General features: G+C 35.0%; 1 long non-coding RNA gene across 3 annotated transcripts; it reads left to right on the top strand.

The window, feature by feature from the left end:
- Positions 1–7,379: 7,379 nt before the first annotated feature.
- On the top strand, positions 7,380–11,357 carry LOC147517645 (uncharacterized). 3 transcript variants are annotated; one of them, XR_015213919.1, is made up of 4 exons: positions 7,380–7,997; positions 8,656–9,206; positions 9,948–10,107; positions 10,579–11,357. It is a non-coding gene; the product is annotated as an uncharacterized LOC147517645 (long non-coding RNA). The 3 variants fall into 3 exon arrangements; XR_015213920.1 differs by having other exon boundaries at positions 7,380–8,200; XR_015213918.1 differs by having other exon boundaries at positions 7,380–9,206.
- Positions 11,358–14,282: the final 2,925 nt, after the last annotated feature.

The raw sequence follows: 14,282 nt of genomic DNA, 5'->3' as shown, positions 1-14,282 counted from the left end.
CACCTACATGAAGCGAGCTGCTCACGAATCGATCTTGGAGGTCGGTGTCATGAGTTCGCTACGATCTCTGCTTATACTTAACGTGTGCTTAATATTTTTTAATGAGAATATTACTCCCTTACAATGACAACTTCAGGTATTTTTTTTTTTGGTAACTGCTATTTATTATTGCGGAATAAACCGTTCTGTACAAGAAGCAGTAATATCAAACAACAGTAAATTACATACAAAGTTTGGCGGTTTCAACCACCAAAAGAAAAAACTATCTTCCAGCAATTCCAATAATCCAGTTGGAACATTCACTTTCATACCCATTGGGTTTGATAACCACGCATCATCCTCGGCACGATCAGATGCAAAATTGGCGAATGCATCAGCCACGAAGTTAGCTTCCCTGTAATTCCAATTTAGTTCCGTACATGCCATTGAACTGAAAAACTGTAAGCAATCTTGAATAACATGAAGCACCTCCCAAGGTGTATCCATTGATGAATGCCTAATGCAATGTTGAATGAACTTTGAGTCCGTTTCCACTAGAACACGAACCCCATTTAGATGCAGAAAAGATAAAATCCTCAAGCCAAAGAATAGCGCTCTCACTTCAGCCATAATAGTGGACGCATGTAAGATCGGTACTGCTAAACCAAAGATAAATCTTCCATCCCAATCTCTGAGAACACAACCTGCTCCTGCAGCACCTGGATTTCCTCTAGACGAACCATCAATGTTTAATTTAAACACACCCACAGGTGGTGGTATCCATCTAATGGACACCCACCTCCTACACTTTTCCATTGACGAAGATGCAGAAACTATCTCGCCGTTGTCCTCGCGCCACATATTCTCCACTAACTTTTTGGCCTTCATCATATAATAGATAGGTGATGTCGTGGCATCCTCAAATCTAGCTTTATTTCGAGCTATCCATATATTCCAGATAACAGCAGCAGTAATTGATAAGGACCAATCCGCATCCTCGTGTTGTAACGCCACTGCCATCATTCTCCTCACCCAATCAGCAAAGGTGTTATCCATATGTAGTGGGAAAAAGCCAACACCAAACCACACAGCCCGAGCGAACGGACATCCAATAAAAATATGTTCCTTCGTATCATTACCATACTCACAAAGAGAACATGCCGAGTTTACATAAATTCCTTTCGTTGTGAGAAAATCAGCAGTTGGCACCACCTCCTGAATACATTGCCATAAGAAAAATCTGATTTTGTAAGGAATGTTAACCCTCCAGATTTTCTTAAATATAGGATCAGTTTGTACATTGTCATTATGTAACCAATGGTGCACTTGAAGATACGCCGATTTAACCGAGTAACGACCAGATTTATCAGGAGCTAGCCCATATTCTATAGTCTGGATGAGCATGAATAGATAAAGGTATAGATAGAATCCTAGCCGCATATTCCGGAGACCAATAGCTTCGAATTTCCTCCACCCTCCACGTTCGAGTAGACAGTTCAATGAAATCACTGACACGATTGAGGATGCAATTACTCGGCTGCAATTGCAAAGGGGAAGTTGTGTCAGGCACCCATGAGTCAAGCCACGCACGAATCACAAGACCATCGCCCACATGCCAGCGGATACCCATTGCGAGAAGAGGTTTAATCTTCATAATAGTTTTCCAAATCTTAGATGCTGACCTCGGACATCTTGTTCTCAGAAAATCAGTCCTTGGGAAGTATTTTCCTTTCATGCATTTCGCCCACATAGACGTGGGTGATATAAGCTCCCAAGCTTTTTTGCCAAGTAGAGAAATATTCTAAATTTCTAAATCTTTAATCCCAAGCCCACCAGCTTCTATTGGTTTACAAGCAAGTTCCCATGAGAAATAATGAAGCTTGTTTTGACCTTTCTCATGATTCCACAGAAAGGCTTTCCTGTACCGGTCAAGCTCTTCAATGATATAAACAGGCAATCGGATACATGACATAAAGTAGACTGGAAGCGTAGTTAATACGGAATTAACCAACGTGAGTCTACCTCCTCGAGAAATAATAGAGGATTTCCAGCCCGCAAGTCGATCTTGGAACCTTTTAATCAAAGGTTTGAAATGCTCCCGTTTCGCTCTTCCAATAACAGCAGGAACACCTAAATAGGTGGGAAATGTTGTTGTAGTTTGAACATGATGAATCGCCCGAAGAGAAGTCACCAGTTTCGTCTGCAATTGGTTGTTATGAATCATATGGGATTTATCTCTGTTAATGCTCTGACCAGAAACCTGTTCATACTGTTCCAGAATTCTCTGTAACTCAGAAGCAACCGCCACGTCGGCTTTTAAGAAAACCAATAAATCATCCGCATACATAAGATGCGATAGAGCTGGAGCAGATCTGGCCACTCTAATCCCTTGAATCTTCCCATTAACTTGTGCATATTGAAACTGTCGTGATAGAGCCTCCGCACACAAAATGAAGATATATGGTGAGATAGGGTCCCCCTGACGAATGCCCCTAGACGGTCTGAAGAAACCATAAGGAGATCCATTAAGAAGAATGGAAAAGGATGGTGAGGAAATGCAAAACAAGATTCGATCCACCCATGTTTGTTGAAAGCCATATCTAATCAAGACATTTTCTATAAACTTCCATTCGAGCATGTCGTATGCTTTCTTCATATCGAACTTTAAAGCATAGAATCTCTTTTTACAATTCCTTTTGCCTTCAATGAAGTGGAAAGCTTCATGTGCCATCAACACATTATCTTGGATAGACCTACCCGGTAAGAACGCACTCTGATAAGGACTGATGATAGATTGGAGAATAGGCCTCATTCTGTTCACCATAATCTTTGTAATTATCCGGTAGATCACATTAGTGAGACTAATAGGCCTGAAATGCTCAGCAGCAGAAGGATTAGCAGTTTTCGGAATTAAAACAATATTCGTATGATTAATTTCCCTAGCAAATGAACCACGCATAAAAAACTGGGTGACAACACTTACAACCTTTGGACCAACAATGTCCCAAAAATGCTTATAGAACAAAGCATTAAAACCATCAGTTCCCGGAGACTTCAAAGATCCAATTGATTTTAAGGTTCAAAAATCTCGTCATCATGTGTAACAGTGCTTCAGAGATATATTATCATCATTCGAAATCAGATTAAGAGGTATTGCTTCTAAAAAGTTAGAATTATTATTTGGCTCATCAAAGGCAAACAAATCAGAGAAGTATCCTTGTAAATGTTCACCAATGTCATCCCACGAAGTGAGCATCTTCCCATGGCCATCATGAATACTTTTGATATTGGCTCTACTTCGTCGTCTTGCCACTGTGGCATGGAAGAATTTTGTATCAAGGTCACCCTTATGGTCCCAATCATACCCTGCCTTCTGTCCCCAATGCAAATGCTTCTGTCTCAGAATAAAGTCATGATGTTGTAAAAGTTTCATCTCGGCATCCAATAAATTCTCCCATGAAGCAGATGTATGATCAGTTGAATTAAGCTTATCTTCCAATTCCTGAATCTGATTTTTAATCTGCTTTAATTTGTTATCCAAATGGCCGAAGGTCTTAACGTTCCAACTTCTTAATAATTTCCTACAAAAAGCCAGATGTCTGCAAAAAGAGAATGAAGCAGAACCTTGAAACCTCCCAACCATCCCTTCTTCAATAACTTTCTTACAAGATACATCAGTTAACCACATCTGTTCGAATCTGAAAGGTTTTCGAAACCACTTCATATGGGGGTTCAGCTTGATACATAACATCTTATGATCCGATTCCTTGTTTGCAATATGTTGAACATAAGCATTAGGAAACAATATTCTCCAGTTAGGGTTACAATGCAAACAGCCCTGTCTAATCTTTTTAACACCCTGTTTCGACCTTTTTGATTATTGCTCCAAGTAAACATTTGCCCACTAAAACCCATGTCCATGAAAGAACAAATCATGTAACATCTGATTGAACTTCAGTATTTTACTTCCAAAGACATGGTCTTCCACCCGTTTCTCCTCATAATGACTAATATCATTATAATCTCCCATACAAATCCATGGTTCTAAATTAACAGGTTGCAACCTGTTTTTAACATATCCCAATCAAACCACGGCGAATATGGGCTTTAGTACTTGCATAAATCCCAGACAAAAACCATACAACACCATTACTTTCCTTAATAACTGCATGGATAATCCATTGATCTGAATACAAGACTTGGACATCAAAATCACTATCCCACAGTAGCCAAAGACCTCCAGATAAACCCCTAGCAGGTACAATGAACGACTTATATACACCTAACTTCCTAATAATCTTATTCGATTTATACCATCCAGCTTTAGTTTCACACAAAAAGATAAAGCCCGGTCTCTCATTTCTGATGTGATCTTTCAAGCACATAACCGTCGAGTCGAGACCAACTCCTCGACAGTTCCAGCATAAAATACTCATGGTGCACTTGGTGGCTGTTTACGGCCAGCCACCCTTGCCATCCTCTTAGCACGTTTCTTAGTCGGGAGAGGACGATGCTGTGAAGAAGCATGTGAAGCATTTGAGTTCTCCAATCCATTACATTGTATTGGGGTCTTCCTCCTCTCCTCACGATCAGCTAGAAAAGCCTCCTCAATCTCTACTCCATCAGCCATAAATCTTAAATTTTTTGCTGCTGAAAAATCCTCACATTCAACCTCCAATTTCTTGAAATAACTCATTCCAGGCGCAAACGCTGCAGCTCCACCCTTTACATGCAAGTCCCTTGGTAAAGTGCTGACCTCACCAACATCTTCAGAATGCTTATGTTCGCCATCTTCTCTACACTGTGCAAAATGGAAAAGCTGAGATTCAGGTTCCACCAGCTGTAGAAAGGCATTAGCTCCCATAATTGGTTCCATGTGCATAGGGCCTTGATAGTTATTTGTTGCCTGAACCTCTTGATGTAACACCATATTAGAGGAGAGCTTATTATGGACATGAAAATCAGTTTTCCAAGCACCTGTAATCTCTGGCATATGTTTATCATTTTGATCAGGTGAAGCATCTTCTATAATCAAAGGAGCTCTAACATTGGTGCCAACATGCACAGCAGCATGTGTATTCTGGGGTTCAAGGAAGTGTTTAGTATAAAGGTGAGGTGGGGTAGGGTGATGCTTAGCTGAAAAAGTTTGAAACTGGTATAGATACAGATTTAAAAGCCAGAACAAGTTAAAAACAAATAGGGTCATTTCAAACTCTTCAATATCGTTAATAATATATTTACAGATGCCCGTATATTCATAGGTTGACATCCACCGCTGTTCTGAAAATAGATATTGTCACCCAAGCATGATGCAGAAGAAAAGTAACACTTTCTTGACACAAGCACACATAGTCAAGAATGATGTAGAGATCATTTTGGCAAGTAGCTGTTTCTTTAGTAAGTTTCAAGAACTGTCCTAAAATGATTATGAAAAATGGTTGGTCTTTATGTATTCAAAAAAAGTTTTATTGCATGGATTGCCCAGGCTCTTGGCTATAAATCATTTATGACTGTTCTATCATCAACAAGTCACTTGGCATCTTAAGGAAATTGGACAGCGGATATAATTGCATATTACTCTCTCTTAAGGCCTTGGAGTTGAGAGCATATGTGGCCAGCTACAGTGGCCAGACTCCAGAATAACCTTCAAAACGTGCTTCCCTATCTAAGTACAGATATTACAAAACAGAAGAATGCTCGTAATAAACAATATCAAGATATCACAACACTAGAGTTACAGAAGTTGGAAATTAAAAATACAAAAGGTTCTGGAACCACCAATTTTAGGCTATTATATGGTTACAACCGGGGAAAAAATAAGAAATGAATGGACAGAAATCATCTTGCAATAGAACTGAAAATCAAACTAATTTTATTTTTATAAAATGCTTAAAATAAATACAATAGTCTCCATGAACAGGCATGCCTCAGTTTCCAGGTTCTCAAACTCTGCCAAAACATCTTCTTCATCTTCCGCTGATAGTTTCTCTCCAAGTATTGCATTAATTTCCTTCAACGCCAGACACGAGTAGACCTCAGTAACATATAGATATACAATGTGTTAAGGCAAAAACGTGAGAAACTTGAAAGATTAATATCATCTTAGAAATATACTCATTCAATCAAGACACAACATGTGTAAAACTCCATTCAAGAATGATAAGATGTGAAGGATAAAACAGAATCTCACTAATACATCTATTTGTTATAAGATGTCAAGAACAAAAAAATGTCACTATGATGATGGCCTACATCTTCCAAAGACTGGGCCAGTGGAAAGACCGAAAGAAATAAAATAGAAGGTCATTAAGACGGTGATGTGTAGACATAACTGACAAACCTTCCAGGCTATTAAGTAAAGTGCAGGTACTGAGTAGTAACTAAAAACACAGATATAATCCTGAATTAATATAATGAAAATGGAGGATAAGTTCCTTAACAACAACAAAAGGACTCCTCAAAAAAATTTCCTAATTTGTTTCTGTTTGGTTCAAGAACATAAATTTTGGTTTAGTGCGTATTTTCATAAATTTTTCTGTTTGGTTCAGGTACTCTAAACCGGATTTTTATTGGAGCACCACAAAATTATGAGGAGTCGCATTAGCATAAAGGAGTGTCGGAGGCACCTGGATTTTTTGTACAGCAGAAGAGCATATATGATTCCACCAGGTACCATTGTAGGCACTTTGAAGTCTACTATATTTTTGTTAGTGCCATAAATAAAAGTTGTTTGTCTTAGGGGTCGTTTGTTTTTCTGAGCCTATGAATGCTGAATGCTGAATGACTTATCTTCTGAATGCTAAATGCTCATTGCTTAATTCTTAAAAACATGTTTGTTTTCTGTTAGAATAACATGGCTCTGAAAGCTGAATATAAATCATTCGGACAATTTTACTCATGCTATCTATTTTAAACACTAACTTGATTTCCTGTTAAACAAAATATATATTATATTTGAGGAGAAGAGATGGATTATCGAAAAAAATAAATGATAAATAAATTTATTTAAAATATGCTTTCACAAATATATTTTAACGGTTTATTTTCATATTTTGTTTACTTTCAGAATATATATATGTAATTCTATTTTTAACAAAGTGGATATCGTTCACCCAAAAAAATGAAAAAACCCGTGACGCCAACATCAAATTTTGAAGAACCTATTTTGAAGCCATAAAAGTCAAGGTAGGAAAGTAGATGGGTTCTTGAGATTGGGTTCTTAAGAAAGGGCAAGAAGGGACTTTCTTGTTTCAAGTATTAGAATTGACAGATTCGAAGAAATTTTGGTCTTTGAAATGCTAAATCTTTGAAAGTACCACTGAATGCTTAAACTACTTAAAAAAAACAAACAAGTTTTGAGCCTCTGAATGCTTAAAACTTAAGTTTAAGAGGCTTGAATGCTGAATTCAAAAAAAACAAACAACCCCTTATTCATGTCTTTTTAAATGTAGAGAAACCTGGTTTGAGTACTTTTTGTTTATTCATGTCTTTTTATTTAGTGGGTTTTGATTTTATTTGAGGTTTTGGTATTGTTTCAGAGTTCTAATTACACTTTTATATTTGAAACCCAAAAACCTCAAATTGGTTTTTGAGAATGGAAATTAGAATCAGGAGCATGTGGAGAGTTATGTACGTGTCTAATCTATGTGTTGTTGATTGTGTTAATTCCATAAATTCTGTCGTATCAAGAAACAACTTCCATATTGCAAAATCGTCATAATGGTTAGTTTTTCCATTTTCCAATAAAATTTAAATTTTAGAGTGGTTGGTCTGATTTTCTGATTTTAATGGGGTTTTAATGGGGTATGTTGTGAAAATATTGATTTAGAGTGAACATGAACTTTTTTCTTGATCTACCAATGAAACCATAAACCACTTGGATTTGGAGAACTGAAGATGATGTTAAAGGCATTGAGAGGAAAACTATTTTTGCAAAATCAACTCGGCTTTGGACGAAACTGGTTTTGAATGTTTTCAATGAAGCTATACGAAGTAATCAATGGGAATCTGTTCTTAAGGTATGTGGCCATTGGCTTTTAATTTTTGTTTGTGTTTTGTTGATCCTTTATGAACAAATTGGAAGTGCCCAAGAATTACAATGAAGTGTCACCCATTAACTGAGTTTCAAGACAAATTTCTTAAAGCTTCTGAAAAAAAACTTGAATGTTGAAGCTTCTTAAGGTAGACGGAAGGATACATTTTAATTTGGCGTAAAATGGAGGTACTTCATCTCTTCAATAAATTCCTACAATTTCTTACCATCTTTGAGCTTTTTATTGGTACGGTGTAGTCCTACTGTTGTTAGAAGGATATACTAATCAACATGTATTAACCAGAAATGCACCAAAAGAAAAGCATGTCTCATTACCCATCAATTTGGTTGAGAAAGAATTGCAGAAAATTAATATAATGATAGGGAGTTAGTTATGTTAAAATGTTGTTACTGAATTTGCTATAGTTACATTAAATTTTTGGGTGAGAATGAAGTAAATTCTCTTCGACTAATAGTTTTATTTTTCATTCTTGAGGTCATTGAGTTTATGCCTTTCTTAAGGTTTAGGCATCTTACAAAATACACATCAAATTAATCACCATCAGGGAGTGTGTTGAGTGTCACTATTGACATTTGTTAAGCTGATATTTATTGAACTGATTTGTCTCTCATGATTACTGCAGGCGTATACCGGGTGTTGTTGGGTTTTTTCAAGGTATTTCTTTCATGTTCACAATTCATAAACATTTATGGATTACCTTGCTTTGATGCTTAGTAATATTGTGCTTAACACAAACTAAACGTGTATGGAAATCAGCTTATGGGAGACGGTTATACTGATGAGATGAGTTCTGAATTCAATTTACAATTTTTTGTTTAGTGGAAGTTTGCGTTTTTGTCTTTGGGTCAATTGAGTACCTCAAGGACAGCGATATAGTTTCTAGCCGCTTTCAGCTTTGTCAGCTTGATTTTTTTTCCCCTAAACTTTGTTTCTTGGTTTGTATTTGTACATTATTTTCAGGCGATAATTGTTTTCTTTTCTATCATTTTGCTTTGTTATTCGCTTTGTTTTGTGTATATTCATATGTACTCCAAAGAAACTTTTATTACTATGGTATTGTTCATGGGACATGTTAATGACATGTAAAGAAGGAATGGGAGAGAATAAAGGTGGTGCCGTGGTGGTGATCAAGTTTTCAGAACTCCAACAAACAATCCATGTTTTCATGACAAGGTATGCATCTAGCTTCTTCTCCGTTAAATTTGTGTGCATGAAATACAAAACTATTTTTTTTTTTTGTTACAACATGAAACTCAAATTTTGCGTATAGGCTGTTTTGGTTGCAAGTCTAAGGGAGTGATTCCCCGATCAAAATTCAGAGGATATTAAGGTACTATAAATGATCTACAGATAAAACACCACGCACAAATCATGGAAACTGATTGGAAAGAGATTTGACTCAAACTCAAGATTAAGAAGACTGTGATGTTAGGGTAAAACACCTAATTTAAGATGAGAATTTTCTTCAAATGGTTTATTCTCTAATTAACACCAACTTTAATGCTTGCTTCTCTTTCTCACGTCTTCTTTCCTACATTGAAAACCAACTCATCAGCATGAGTTTTTAATGCAAAAGTCTTTTGATAAAATTCCGTACTCAATCGAGCGTTAAATATTTTCGTTTGGGTACTCATCGATTTCATGCGTTCCTTTCGCTTTGAATTGAGTACACATGCTTTAGTTTCTATATAGTTCTGTGACTTTTGGCTTTAAATGTGTGCATACTAATCTATCCCAAACAAAGAAACTGTAATTGAAAAACCTGGAAGTGAACACAATCTGTTTGGTGTTAGTAACTAAGCTAAACCGTACGATATAATTAAATCTGTTTGGGATGAATGGTGGTGAAAACCATTAGACTGAGGATAAGTTATTCGATGTACATGAAGGCCTCCTTTGAAATTATTGTTGCAGGTTGAAGGTGGATATGAACTGTATTTGGTGACTTTTAGTACCTTACACTTGGTTATTTTTAGCTATATGCTTATCATCAACTGTCAACTCTAGAAAGTGTTCAGAAGGGTCCTCTTCATTTTCATGTCAATTGGTGCTTATGAAAGTTTGCAAGCTATAGGTATCCTCGTTAGCCATAAATCTATTATTTTATAGGAAATTTGTAATTGTCTTCTCTTTGTCGAGATAGAGACAAAGATAATGTTATTTTGGCTTTCACCTTTCCAGGTCGAATAACCGTACAATATTACCCCCCACACTCACTCAAACCATGAAACAGGTAGCCACCAACAAGTTATCAGGCTGCAGCAGAGTTCCTCCAACAAGTGTTACATCGCACTAAACGAGTGGAGCCCTTTAGAATAAGTTGTTTTAATAAAAATTAAACCTATCCTTTGGTTTCTGGACTTTTAGGCTTCCAATCTAGAAGCTAATAAAGGATATCTCTGTATGCTTATTACATATGCTAATAAGTACAAAACAACCCTTGAGATTTCAGTAATCATCTCACTTTGTGAGACAGACAGACAAAGTTAAAATGTGAGGACTTATGTATGGACATTGATTTCTAATGATAAAATTGTTACTATAGGTATGGCCAAGAATCAAGGATGTTGGATTTGGGGCAAGGTTATGACATCTCTACTTTCTGCTGGTCGCGTGTTGTTCTTTTAGTGCGTGCATGCTAATCAAAACATTGATTTGATACTGGTTATATATTACCAGACTACGGAAAAATCTACACATCCACTGATTGAGTACTTGATTCTCTTTTATGAGGGACGCAATGCAATATATTATTAGTACTGGTGATGGGCTGATGGTGGGTGGTTCATCTCGGGGTATTTTTTTTGTGTGTCATCACTCATGTGTTTGGGAGATATACTGATGTTTATAGCTTTCAGAGCATATAGTGAAATGCATGAGGTTCTTAGGCATTTATGCTACTTAAAACTTCATCAAAGAAAAGCCTGTTTGAGCCTCTACAAGTGATAGTAGTAAGTCGGTCTTTACCAATATAGTAATTGTAGTGTTCAAGTCTCACAGGACGCACTGGATGGGCATGTTGGGGAGTGATGCGAAGGGGCTTATCGGGTTCGTGCGTTCACTATTGTACCTGATTTGGGTGTCATTCCTATATCTAAAGTTGCTCTATAAGCTCAACAAGGTTTTATTACCATTTCAGCATGTATATTTATATTTGGGTCTCATTCTCGTATCTAAAGTTGCTCTATAAGATTTGGGTGTCATTCAAGGATGTACCTTGCATATTGCCATTTCAGCATGTATATTTAGAAGATGGGGAAAAAAATCTTTTGTAATACTGTCAAATTGTTAACATTATGAAAACATTAATGATTAGTATTTATGTCTTTTGTATTTTAATTATCATGGTCAAGACCCTTTAAGGTTTGTATAAGTACTTGGAAACTAAAGGGATCAAATTGAGATAGCCTCTTCACTTTGTGATTTAGGATATTAATCCGTAATTTTCAAATAGAATTATCTTAAACTCGATCTAGCTTGTATAATAGTTTTATTAGATTTATAGTGATTTAACGGTAAATCATCACCGCTTAGCTTACGTACTAATGTGTACAAATCACTAAAATAGATTGATTGTTTCCATATCCTCAAAGAATACACTACTCCCACTTGAAAAGATTTATCACATGAACGTGTCCTACGAACGGGTGCCGTTATATTAAATTATTCTAAAAAATATTAGCAACTATGCATAGCTATGAGATATGAAAATTATATTAATTACTCAATTAAATTTCTTGCACCACTCTCTATAAAAAAAAACATCAAACTTTGATAAAACTCATCGACTTCTTTTCATTGTTAGTTTTAACAATAGAAGTTTGATTGAAGTTTTTGAGAATGTCCATTTGGTGAAGATAATATTGAAGCTACTTGAATAGCAAGGCATTCCCAATCACAATAAAAAAGTATGATAAACATTACTTAAAATGCAAAACTATATTTGTCGAGACATTTATTCCCCCTACATATAATACAAATATATTTTAGGGTTATTAGTTGAATGCATTTGCATCAAGTTTATGATTTTTCATTAATTATTCTTTGAGGTTAGTTTAATGTAGTATACGTTGCATCCATTTCCAAATTCTCATTAATTATTCTTTGAGGTTAGTTCAATGCGGTTGCATCAAGTTTTCGATTTCCCATCAATTATTATTTAAGGTTAGTTCAATTAGCAATTGCATCCATTTTATGATATCCCGTTACTTATTCATTAAGGTTAATTGATGCAGTTCCATCCAGTTTTTATGTTTTAGTTAATTAGTATTTGAGATTAGTTTATTGAATTTGCATCCGTGTTTCTAATCTCGTTAATTACTCTTTGAGGTTAGTTCAATACATCCATCCAATTTCGATTTCCTCGTTAATTGTTTTTCTAGGTTAGTTCGATAGTTTACAATTTCTACAGTTTGCATACATATAAGAGTCTGTTTTTTTAAACTCACTTTCATTTTGAGTTCCTAATTACTCGTAATTACTCATGTGAGAAGGCTTAAAAAACCGACATTTATGCTTTTAGGTCACATGATCGCGATTACATTTGACTTTTCGATTTTCAGTTAACTATTTTTTGAGGATATTTCAATGCATTTGCATCCATTTCTGATTTCCGTTAGTTAATATCTTATTTTAGTTTAATGCAGTTGCATCTAGTTTTTGGTTTTTGTTAATTATTTTTGAGGTTAGTTCAATGCAGTTGCATCCAATTTCGAATTTATGTTAATTGTTCTTTGAGGTTAGTTCAATGCATTTGCATCAAGTTTTTCGATTTTCCATTAATTATTTTTTTGAGGTTAGTTCAATGCGGTTACATCACATTTATAATTTTCCGATAATTATTCATTTAGGTTAGTTCAAGTAGTAGTTTCATCCATTTTTCAATGTTTCATTAATTAATCTTTGAGATTAGTTCATTGCATTTGGATCTAGTTTTCGATTTCCGTTAATAACTCTTTTAAGGTTAGTTCAATACATCCATCTAGTCTCGATTATTTATGTTTAGCTTTGAGGTTAGTTCAATGCAATTATATCCGGTTTCTGATTTCCGTTAATTATTTTTGAGATTATTTCAATGCATTTGCATTTAGTTTTTGATTCCCCACCAATTATTCTATGAGGTTAGTTTAATGCGGTTGCATTCGGTTTTTATTTTATGTTAATTATTTTTTGAGTTTAGTTCAATATATTTGCATCCAGTTTCGATTTCTCGGCCTATTAATTATTATTTGAGGTTTGTTTGATGTATTTGCATACCGCTTCCGATTTCCCATTAAATATTTTTTTCAAGGATTTGTATACAATTTCTAATTTCCCTTTAGTTATTATCGGCGTTAGTTTAATGCAATTGCACCCAGTTTTCAATTTCTAGTTAATTACTTTTTAGTTTAGTTTATTGCATTTGCATAAAGTTTTCAATTTCCGTTAATTACTCTTTGAGCTCGGTTATGCATTTGAATCCAATTTCGATTTCCTTTTAATTATCCAATGTGGTGTATAATACCAACTTCTACGATCCATCTCAGTGTCCTTGCAAATATGACATAAAAAGTAAATTATGTTTGATTTATTATGTGGGATCATTGAAGATTACCGGTTCGATTTCCCATTAATTATTATTTAAATTATGCATGACTTACTATGTAGAATCTTCAAAGATTATCTACTTAACGGGTGTTGTTATATTAATTATTTTGAAAAATATTTGTAAATATGCAAAACTTTGACATATTAATATTATATTGATCACTCAACCAAATTTCTTATAACGTGAAAGCCTTATTCTCCATTAAAAAAAAATAACTCATGCACCTTTAATAAAACCCTTCAACTTCATTTTGTTGTTTAATAATAGAAATTTGATTGAAGTTTTGTGAGATTGCCTAATAAGGTGAAGTTCATATATATTGTAGCTACTTGAATAGCAAAGAGTTCCCAATCATACGTAAAGAGATAAGATAAACATCATTTTAAATGCAAAACTATACTTACCAAGACATTCCCACAACATATAACCCAACTATGTTTTGAGGTTAGTTTAATGTATTTGCATCCGGTTTTGATTTTCCATTATTTATATTTTGAGGTTAGTTCAATACTGAGTTTGCATCCAATTTCAATTCCGTTATTTATTTTTGAGATCGATTCAATGCGATTTAATCCAGGTTCGATTTCTAATTAATTATTCTTTTGATTAGTTCAATACATTTGCATCTAATTTCCAATTCTGTTAATTATTCTTTGAGGTCG

The sequence above is a fragment of the Coptis chinensis genome, chromosome 2 (genome assembly GCF_015680905.1).
Source record: "Coptis chinensis isolate HL-2020 chromosome 2, ASM1568090v1, whole genome shotgun sequence".
In the NCBI taxonomy this organism is placed as follows: domain Eukaryota; kingdom Viridiplantae; phylum Streptophyta; class Magnoliopsida; order Ranunculales; family Ranunculaceae; genus Coptis; species Coptis chinensis.
This window is presented reverse-complemented; position numbering and strand designations above follow the sequence as displayed.